Below are 12,151 nucleotides of genomic sequence, written 5' to 3' on the forward strand. Positions count from 1 at the left end.
GATATCAGAAATTATCAGGATTGATTGTGAAAAGCAAAAGAACATGAAATGGTTACTTGTTTTGCAGTAATGGAGAGTAGGTTGAGGTTTTGGAGATGCTCTGTCCTCTGAATCTCTGCTTTCCTACTGTCTTCTTCATCAAACACGCAAGGCTCCTTCCATGGCAAGCTGTATGTAAGGGTTTCACCGTTGTCAGTGGCTACCTCCCATCCTCTCAGTGGAAATGTTCAACGCACCCTGTCACGGCACGGCTATCCATCTGTCGGTTCTCAATCAGGTTGGAATAGCATCCAGTGATTCTTTTGCGTCTGTCACTAACGCCCAGCCCTCAGGAGTTTGAAGCTCGTCACAGTCATTCAATCATTGAATCCTACTCAGAATGCCACAGACAAGGTCAGACCTTCCGGATTCTCTTGAATGCCGCCATCAGTTCCAGCCTATACCACAAAGATTCCGATTAAAGAATCCAAGAGATATTCACCCAATCGAAGGTAGCTACTTAATCTAAGGTAGAACGGAGGTGGTTGTCAGGCACACGTTCATAGTTGAGAATGATGATGAGTGTCACGGATCATCACATTCATCAGGTTTGGGAACAAGTGATATCTTAGAATGGAAGCAAGCATGATTGAATGAAAAACAGTAGTCATTGCATTAATCCATCAAGACACAGCAGAGCTCCTCACCCCCAACCATGGGGTTTAGAGACTCATGTCGTGGAAGGTACACAAAGAAACGTGTAAAGTGTCATGATCCAGATACAATGTTAAAAGATCCTATTAATAGTGAACTAGTAACCTAGGGTATACAGAAATGAGTAAATGACGTAAAAATCCACTTCTGGGTCCACTTGGTGTGTGCTTGGGCTGAGCATTGAAGTATTTTCGTGTAGAGACTCTTCCTGGAGTTAAACGCCAGCTTCTATGCCAGTTTGGGCGTTTAACTCCAATTTTTATGCCAGTTCCAGCGTTAAACGCTGGGAATTCTGAAGCTGATTTGCAACGCCGGTTTGGGCCATCAAATCTCGGGCAAAGTATGGACTATTATACATTTCTGGAAAGCCAGGATGTCTACTTTCCAACGCCGTTGAGAGCGCGCCAATTGGGCTTCTGTAGCTCCAGAAAATCCACTTCGAGTGCAGGGAGGTCAGAATCCAACAGCATCTGCAGTCCTTTTCCGTCTCTGAATCAGATTTTTGCTCAGGTCCCTCAATTTCAGCCAGAAAATGCCTGAAATCACAAAAAAACACACAAACTCATAGTAAAGTCCAGAAAAGTGAATTTTAACTAAAAACTAATAAAAATATACTAAAAACTAACTAAATCATACTAAAAACATACTAAAAACAATGCCAAAAAGCGTATAAATTATCCGCTCATCACTGCACCATGATAATGAGTTGAGGATTTAGCTCAAAGCTGCTTGCTTTAATGGGAGGTATACAGATGCTACTCACATATGCAGCTATAGTGGGGTTAGCATATGACCCCAGAGTCCTTCTGGACTGCTCAATTCCACTTAGGTCCATGATGGAGAAAGGGAATATGATATGGATTCACAAGTAAAGTAATTTTTTTTTTATTAAAGGTGACCGAAGAATTTAAAATAAAATAAAATAAAATTTCGAAAAAAAAAATGAGATCAAAACAAATTGAAAACTAAATCAATTAGTTAATTAAAAAATATTTTGGAATTAGCAATTGAAAAGATATGATTGAAAATTATTTTGAAAAAGATTTAATTTTTTGAAATGAGGAAAGAGAAAAACAACAAAATGACACCAAACTTAAAATTTTTAGAAAATCAGACACAACTTTTCGAAAACTTAAAGGAAAACACAAAGAAGACACCAAACTTAGAATTTTTAAGGATCAAGAAAGGACTAAGGACATGCAAATTCGAAAAGTAAAAGAAAACAAAACCATGCAATTCACACCAAACTTAAAATATGAAACTAAACTCAAATAAAAGACTCTAAACCAATAAAAATAAAACAGTCCTAATCTAAGCAACAAGATAAACCGTCAGTTGTCCAAACTCGAACAATCCCCGGCAACGGTGCCAAAAACTTGGTGCACAAAATCACAATCACACTTTTGCAATTCCGCACAACTAACCAGCAAGTGCACTGGGTCGTCCAAGTAATACCTTACGTGAGTAAGGGTCGATCCCACGGAGATTGTCGGCTTGAAGCAAGCAATGGTTATCTTGTAACTCTTAGTCAGGATAACAATAATTCTCATATTTAAGTGTAATAAGTAAAAGAACATGAAATAAATACTTGTTTTGCAGTAATGGAGAACAGGTTGAGGTTTTGGAGATGATATATCTTCTGAATCTCTACTTTCCTACTGTCTTCTTCTTCATGCACGCAGTGCTCCTTCCATGGCAAGCTGTATGTAGGGTTTCACCGTTGTCAATGGCTACCTCCCATCCTCTCAGTGAAAATGTTCAATGCACCCTGTCACGGCACGGCTAATCATCTGTCGGTTCTCAATCAGGTTGGAATAGCATCCAGTAATTCTTTTGCGTCTGTCACTAACGCCCAGCCTTCAGGAGTTTGAAGCTCGTCACAGTCATTCAATCATTGAATCCTACTCAGAATACCACAGACAAGGTTTAGACCTTCCGGATTCTCTTGAATGCCGCCATCAGTTCTAGCTTATACCACGAAGATTTCGATTAAGGGATCCAAGAGATATCTACTCAATCTAAGGTAGAACGGGAGTGGTTGTCAGGCACACGTTCATAGGTGAGAATGACGATGAGTGTCATGGATCATCATATTCATCAAGTTTAGGAACAAGTGATATCTTAGAATAGAAGCAAGCGTGATTGAATGAAAAACAGTAGTAATTGCATTAATCCATCAAGACACAGCAGAGCTCCTCACCCCCAACCATGGGGTTTAGAGAATGCTGTAGAAGATACAATGAGAAACGTGTAAAGTGTCATAAGGTACAGATACAATATCAAAAGTTCTTATTAATAGTGAACTAGTAACCTAGGGTATACAGAAATGAGTAAATGACGTAAAAATCCACTTCCTGGGTCCACCTGGCGTGTGCTTGGGCTGACCATTGAAGCTTTCATGTGTAGAGACTTTTTCTGGAGTTAAACGCCAGCTTTTATGCCAGTTTGGGCGTTTAACTCCAATTTTTGTGCCAGTTCCGGCGTTAAACGCCAGGAATTCTGAAGTTGATTTGCAATGCCGGTTTGGGCCATCAAATCTCGGGCAAAGTATAAACTATTATACATTGCTGGAAAGCCCAGGATGTCTACTTTCCAACGTAATTGAGAGCGCGCCAATTGGGTTTCTGTAGCTCTAGAAAATCCACTTCGAGTGCAGGGAGGTCAGAATCCAACAGCATCTGCAGTCCTTTTCAGCCTCTGAATCAGATTTTTGCTCAGGTCCCTCAATTTTAGCCAGAAAATACCTGAAATCACAGAAAAACACACAAACTCATAGTAAAGCCCAGGAAAGTGAATTTTAACTAAAAACTAATAAAAATATAACAAAAACTAACTAACATATACTAAAAACATACTAAAAACAATGCCAAAAAGCGTATAAATTATCTGCTCATCAGAAAGCTAATGTCCGGGGCTTCGATTTGATATATAATTCATCATAGTGGACGTATAGATAGGCAACACGAATGCGCGCTCTACGCGGATGCGTCGCATCTGCGAACTTCAATCCGCGCGGACGCGTGGACGACGCCTCCGCGTCACTTTGCCGCGACATGTACGGAACAGATTTCACAATCAGCGACTTCTGGGCTGTTTCTGACCCAGTTTTCGGCCCAGAGAACACAGATTAGAGGCTATAAAGTGGGGAAATGCATCCATTCATAATCATGCTTTTCATAATTTATAATTTTTAGTTTTAGATGTAGTTTTTTGAGAGAGAGGCTCTCTCCTCTCTCTTAGGATTTAGGATTAGGATTTTTAGAAATTAGGATTTATCTCATCTTCATATCAGGTTCAATATTCCTTTATTTTGACTTCTCTCCTACTTTGAGATACTTTAATGCTTTTATTTGTATTTGATTTATGTTGTCCAATTGGCTGATGATATTGTCCATGTTAGAATTGACATTTTCTATTTAATATAACTTGAGGTATTTTAGACTCATGATTGCTTTTCTTTAATTTTAATTTAGATTATTTACTATTGGCTTTAATTGATTAACTGTAAGCTCTTGAGTTCTCAACTATTCATGATTGATTGTTATGTCGGGTAATTAACTGGAATTCCATTAACTCTAGTCTTTCCTTAGGATTTGGCTAGGACTTGGGAAATTTAACCAATTGGTTCACTTGACTTTCCCTTGCTTACGCAAAGGTTAACTAAGTGGGATTAACTTCCATTCTTATAGGAGTAACTAGGATAGGACTTCCGAAATTTCATATCTTTCTAAGAGTTTATTTTATAGTTATTTATTTATTTTAATTGTCATTTGAATTACTTGCATACTTCTTCCTTATTTCCAAAACCCCCAATTTTACCTTTTTCATAGCCAATAATAAGTCATACCTCCCTGCAATTCCTTGAGAAGACGACCCGAGGTTTGAATTCTCGGTTATCAATTTTAAAAAGGGTTTGTTACTTGTGACAACCAAAACGTTTGTAAGAAAGGTTGATTGCTTGGTTTATTAACTATACTTATAACGAGAGTTTACTATAACTTCTAAGCCATCAATCTTCAGTTCTTCAAAATGGCGCCGTTGCCGGGGAATTGCAAACGTGTGCCTTATTATTGGTTATTGTAAATATTTTTCAAAAAAGAAAATTTCAGATTTTTATTTTAAAATTTTTATCTTATCTTATCTTATTTCAAAATCAAATTTCAAATTTCAAATATTTTTCAAAAAAAAAATCATATCTTGTTTTTCAAAATCTTATTTTATCTTTTGCAAAAATCATATATTTTTTTTAAATATTTTATTTTTCTTAGTTTTTGTTTCTAATTTTTTCCTACTACTATGAACTCTCACCCCTTTGGCTATGAGTCTGGTTACAATTATGTTGCAGGAAGAGGAGACTACAGTGAGAACATGCATTAAGGTTGGAACAATCAAAGATGGAAGGAGCCACAAGGATTTGATCAACCCTCATGGCAACAACTACCTCCAATGGACTATCAACAATCATTCTGTGATGCATATCAAGGCAATGGCTATGGTGAGCACTCTTTTGACTATCAACAACTACCACCATATGCTTATGAACCCTCTCCTCAACATGACTTTGGACCACCATACTTACAAGCCCCTTTCCACCATTCACCTCCATATGACCCTAACCCGTATCCACCACACCAACCACCTTATGAGCCATATGAACCATATATAGAACCACCCCAATTCCAACCCAATTACTCCCAAGAACTACCACCTCCACATGCACCATATCCATATCCATCAATCCAAGAGCCTTATGGTCCTACTTATGATACCCAAGCGGAACAAGAATCAATGGATCGTCTCAAGGAAACAATGGATCGATTTTAGGCACCCCTTCATCAATTGAATCAAGCAATAAATCAATTGGCTTCCCGACGTTCGGACACTCAAGGAAACCCCATGGTTTCATGTGGACAATCTAATGAAGAACGTAGCATAAAGGAGACATTAGAAACTCCGGTGGACAGTAAAGAGCATGAATTTGTACTGGAATAAGTGGAGGAAGCCGGAATTATTGAAGAAGAATAAGTGGCTGAAGACTTAGGAGATGATGAACCTCCATGGGAATGTCAAGACATAGATCTTCCTTCCAAGGCGATTGAAATTGATGTTGAAGAGGGTGTACAACCTCCAAGGCATATCATAGTTGAAGACTTGGAAGAGGTTGATCAAGATATGGAAATTAAAGAAGAAGAAGCACAACCTCCCATGCCCTTGGTAATTAATGAAGAAGAGTTTGAATTAGAAGAAAGCTACCAGGAGGAAGAGGTTGAAATCAAAGAAGTCTGCAAAGAGGTGGAAGTTGTCAAAGAGCACAAGGGAGTGGAGCTTGAAATCACCTTGCCAAAGTTGTTGGAGACCTCCCCCTAAGTTGCCATCATCCTTCATAACATTCAAGTGGGTAAAATTCATATCCCTTAGCTTTCTAATCCCACTTGAATATGGGCTACTGGAGACGGATGGTCAACTTAGAGCTCTTTGTGGCATTAAGAGTAAGAGGAAGATGGTCAGTGGTAGGAATTATCCTGTAAGGTTCATTATAGTTGGAAGCTCAAAGTGTAAATGCAAAGGTTGGTATAGAGCTCAACTGAATGGGTCTAAGAAGTTGTTTGGCCACTTCAGTGAGAATTCAGACTGCTTGCCACTCGGATGGAATCATGATAATCAACTTGAAGATGGGTTTAGAAACAAGATTTGGGATCCAGGAATATATGAGGATCAACTTTGGGAGCTCGAAGCTTGTGGAGAACTTCATCAACGCTTGGTAAATTTACTTAGTATTGATAGAGCTTATTGGAAGTCCAAGCATTGGTGGAAGTTTCAGGATGAGTTCAAGTACAAGCCGCCATGACAAGGAGCTCGCCAAATGTCCAACTTAAGGACTTTAACTAAAAGTGCTGGGTGGGAGACAACCCACCATGGTATGATCGTTCTCTTTTTAGTTTTAATTTTAGTCTGTTTTTGAATTTTTATTGAACCTGCAATTTTTGCATGACATTCATTGCATTTTGCATTCTGCATACTGCATAAAAAAAAAGAAGCACGCACGCGACACGGCAGCGTCACTGACGCGTCCTCGTCACTAGTGTGTTGGGAAGATAGCAAATTGAACAGAGAGTCACACGAAAGCATGGCTGGAGGCGTGCCTTTGGCACAAAATTGATCCACGCGACCGCGTCGCTGACGCGTCTGCGTCATGTAGGAAAAACCCTCCCACACGTCCGCGTCACCCACGTGAATGCGCGCCTCAAAATCGACGTAAAAAGGGTGTATGGCCGAGAGTTGAGCTAGAATTGGGCTGGACTCGTGCTAGAAGCACACGCCTTGCCACGCGTACGCGTGCCCCACGCGTCCGCGCCGTTTTCAAATTCAGGCCATCCACGCGATCGCGTCCACCACGCGACCACGTCACCCTAAATTTTGGCAAAATGAGTTTTCAAACAGATAGTTGCGCGAGCGCGCGGCTGCCCTCGCGCCACTAGCACAAACCATGTCACGCGTCCGCGTGACCGACGCTCCCGCGTCACCTCACTTACGTGCTTCCCGCGTGAACGCGTGCCTCACGCGTCCTCGTCACCAGCGGCACACATCTTATCTTAATCTGCCAAAACATCTTATATATTTTTCTCCCCCAACTCTTACATTTTCTCTTCCTCTCTTATTTCTTCCTTCCCCCTTCTTCCTTTCTTCCTTCCTTTCTCTTCATCCCTTTAACTTCCCATCCTTCTTTTCCTTCTTTCTATTTTACTTACTTTATCTGCATACTTTCATTCATTGCATTCATGAATATTTTTATTGGTGTTGATATTTATTTTGTGGATTGTTGAGAAATTATTTGACAATTATATATTATTTTTATAGGGTTGCTTGCATGTTCTACTTAATATTTTCCATACCTTATTTAATATGCACGGTTTGTGTTTGTGAAAATGCCCATATGGCATTTTGCACTATTCTTGGATCTCTTTTAAATCTACTACTCTAAATGCCTGCTTTTCACATAACCCCTTCTTTATTTTATTATTTAAATATAATTGTCTTTACAAACGTATTATTAATTTGAGAGACTTGGTAATCTAATTTGGACATTGAATGCTTGACCTATGCTACTCATGCCCTTTGCCGGCATGCCAATAAACACCTTGCATTAAATTTTCCTCACATGCACTTGCTATATTTCCATTGTTGATTTGCCACATGTAGTCATGACCATGTGTTCACATCATTATCCATACCTGTGCATTGATTACCACCTTTCCTATTCTTTTCCTTGCTATAACCTTTGAATGCTAATGTCTTTCCTCGTTTCCTTTCAGGATGGCCATCAAGAAAGGTAAAGAGAAAGCTACTCCCAAACCACCGGCAAGGAAAGGAACAAAAAGAGCACCAGCTGAGGAACCACAACCCCCAACCACTTATACAACATTAGCATGCACCGAAGACGGTGCAATCTTTAAGTGTGGGGAGGTTGATACTGACTTCCAGGGGTTAGTTACCTTCTTTTCAACACCAATATTCTATTTTCTTTGTTTGTTCATTGCTGCATTTGCATATTTGATTGCATGTTTGTTTGATTTTATACATTTAGTCACTACTTGGTTGAAGTAATATTTTCTTTTTCAAAAATTTTTTTTATAAAATTTCACTAATTTAAATCAAAACTTTTGTGTTAAATTTGTTTGAAGTTATATTTGGAACATGGTTTTTGAGCTAAAGAACACAAAACCTGTGAGATTTGAGCTTAATTACATGGTTACATTATTTAACCATAAATATTTTATTCTTGTGTGTTTTTGATAAACCACTATTTTATGGTTTATCTTGTGCTCAATTGAGTGGTTTTTATCAACTCTTTACCCACTTATTCATACTATTTGCATGGTTTTATATTTGCCTTCCTAATTATGTGCTTTGATTGAAAACATGCCTCTTTGGCTTTATTTTCTTTTATTTAATCCTCTCTTATTACCATTAGATGCCTTGATATGTGTGTTAAGTGATTTCAGGAATTACAGGGCAGGAATGGCTTAGAGGATGGAAAGGAAGCATGCAAAAGTGGAAGGAATAAGAAGTTGAAGGAACTGCAAAGCTGTCAGCCTGACCCTCTCGCACTAAAACGATCATAACTTGAGCTACATAGATCCAAATGATGCGGTTTTACTTGCGTTGAAAAGCTAACATCTGGGGCTTCGATTTGATATATAATTTACCATAGTGGCCGTACAGATAGGCGACGTGAAAGTGCGCTCTACGCGGACGCGTCGCATCTGCGAATCTCATTCCGCGCGGACGCGTGGATGACGCCTCCGCGTCACTTTGCCACGACCTGTACGGACTAGATTTCACAATCAACAATTTTAGGGCTATTTCTGACCCAGTTTTCAGCCTGGAGAACAAAGATTAGAGGCTATAAAGTGGGGGAATGCATCCATTCATGATTAGGCTTTGACAACTCACAATTTTAGGTTTTATATGTAGTTTTTAGAGAGAGATGCTCTCTCCTCTCTCTTAGGATTTAGGATTTTAGGATTTCTATTAGTTTAGTTCAATTCATCTTCATTCCAGGTTCTATGTTCCTTCAGTATTTATTTTCTACTTTTATTTACTCTAATACTTTTATTTGTATTTGAATTATGTTGCCCAATTGGCTTACGAACCTTTCCATGTTATGACTTGAAGTTATGTTTAGACATAATTTGATATGTGTCAGATTTATGATTGCTTTATTTGTATGAATGCTTTTAATTTTAATTTAGATTATTTACTATTGGCTTTAATTGATTAATTGGAAGCTCTTGGGTTATCAACTATTCATGATTGATTGTTATGTCGGCTAATTAACCGGAATTCCACTAACTCTAGTCTTTCCTTAGGATTTGGCTAGGACTTGGCAAATCTAACCAATTGGTTCACTTGACTTTCCCTTGCTTACGCAAAGGTTAACTAAGTGGTATTAATTTCCATTCTTATAGGAGTAACTAGGATAGGACTTCCGAAATTTCAGATCTTGCCAAGAGTTTATTTTATAATTATTTATTTACTTCGCTTATCATTTATCATATTTGTTCCTCATTCTCAAAACCCCCCAAAATTTTACCTTTTTCATAGCCAATAATAAGAACATACCTCCCTGCAATTCCTTGAGAAGACGACCCGAGGTTTAAATACTTCGGTTATCAATCTATTTAGGGGTTTGTTACTTGTGACAACCAAAACATTTGTAAGAAAGGTTGATTGCTTGGTTTAGTAACTATACTTGCAACGAGAGTTTACTATAACTTCTAAACCATCAATCTTTAGTTCAGTTTTCTTCTTTATTATTGCAATCTTTACTTTGTTCCAATCTATATGTCCAATATTTAGTGTATTTACATGCTTGCATATGATTGAGGCCATTACTTGTTTGAGCTTACTTATCCCAAATAAGCCTACCCTTTAAATTATCTCTGTTAGCCACTTTGAGCTTTTTAATCCCCTTCTGTTCTATAACCACATCACTAGCCTTAAGCAGAAAAAGAAATTAAATATCCCAATTGAATCTTTGGTTAGCTTAAGATAAAGATTGTGTATCAACTAAGTGTGGGGAAATTGTGGGAACATGGGTTAAAAAGGGAATGTATCATGTTTCTAATATTGGGAATTTGGGAACTGGTGCACGAAATTGTGATCATCAATGGCTCCATCAACATGGTACGCTAAATTGCAATCTCAACTCTTTATCACAACTTCGCACAACTAACTAGCAAGTGCACTGGGTCGTCCAAGTAATAAACCTTACGCGAGTAAGGGTCGATCCAACGGAGATTGTTGGTATGAAGCAAGCTATGGTCACCTTGTAAATCTTAGTCAGGCAGATTCAAATGGTTATGGATGATATATGAATAAAGCATAAAGATAGAGATACTTATGTAATTCATTGGTGAGAATTTTAGATAAGCGAATGGAGATGCTTTGTCCCTTCCGTATCTCTGCTTTCCTACTGTCTTCATCCAATCCTTCTTACTCCTTTCCATGGCAATCTGTATGTAGGGTTTCATCGTTGTCAGTGGCTACCTCCCATCCTCTCAGTGAAAATGTTCAACGCACCCTATCACGGCACGGCTAATCATCTGTCGGTTCTCAATCAGGTTGGAATAGAATCCATTGATTCTTTTGCGTCTGTCACTAACGCCCATCCTTCAGGAGTTTGAAGCTCGTCATAGTCATTCAATCATTGAATCCTACTCAAAATACCACAGACAAGGTTTAGACCTTCTGGATTCTCTTGAATGCCGCCATCAATTCTAGCTTATACCACGAAGATTCCGATCAAGGAGTCCAAGAGATAAACATTCAAGCCTTGTTTGCTTGTAGAACGGGAGTGGTTGTCAGGCACGCGTTCATAAGTGAGAATGATGATGAGCGTCACATAATCATCACATTCATCAAGTTCTTGAGTGCAAATGAATATCTTGGAAGAAGAACAAGCTGAATTGAATAGAAGAACAATAGTAATTGCATTAATACTCTAGGTACAGCAGAGCTCCACACCTTAATCTATGGTGTGTAGAAACTCCACCGTTGAAAATACATAAGTGATAATAGTGATCATTGGTTTCGGCCCCAGAGAGGGAACCAGAAGAACTAAGATCTGATCTAAGAACTAGACGTCCAAAGATGATCTAGAGATCTAAAGTGATCAAAAGATGATAATACAATAGTAAAAGGTCCTATTTGTAGAGAACTAGTAGCCTAGAGTTTACAAAGATGAGTAAATTACATAAAAATCTACTTCCGGGCCTACTTGGTGTGTGCTTGGGCTGAGCATTGAAGCATTTTCGTGTAGAGACTTCTCTTGGAGTTAAACGCCAGCTTTTGTGCCAGTTTGGGCGTTTAACTCCCATTCTTGTGCCAGTTTTGGCGTTTAACGCCGGGCAGTTTTGAGCTGATTTGGAATGCCGGTTTGGGCCATCAAATCTCTGGCAAAGTATAGACTATTATATATTTCTGGAAAGCCCAGGATGTCTATTTTCCAAGTCAGTTAAGAGCGCGCCAATTGGGCTTCTGTAGCTCTAGAAAATCCACTTCAAGTGCAGGGAGGTCAGAATCCAACAGCATGTGCAGTCCTTTTCAGCCTCTGAATTAGATTTTTGCTCAGGTCCCTCAATTTCAGCCAGAAAATACCTGAAATCACAGAAAAACACACAAACTCATAGTAAAGTCCAGAAAAGTAAATTTTAACTAAAAACTAATAAAAATATACTAAAAACTAACTAAAACATACTAAAATCATACTAAAAACAATGCCAAAAAGCGTATAAATTATCCGCTCATCACAACACCAAACATAAATTGTTGCTTATCCCCAAGCAACTGAAAATCAAATAAGATAAAAAGAAGAGAATATGCAATGAACTCCAAAAACATCTATGAAGGTCAGTATTAATTAGATGAGCGGGGCTTTAGCTTTTTGCCTCTGAAT

The sequence above is a fragment of the Arachis duranensis genome, chromosome 1, assembly GCF_000817695.3.
Source record: "Arachis duranensis cultivar V14167 chromosome 1, aradu.V14167.gnm2.J7QH, whole genome shotgun sequence".
Taxonomy (NCBI): domain Eukaryota; kingdom Viridiplantae; phylum Streptophyta; class Magnoliopsida; order Fabales; family Fabaceae; genus Arachis; species Arachis duranensis.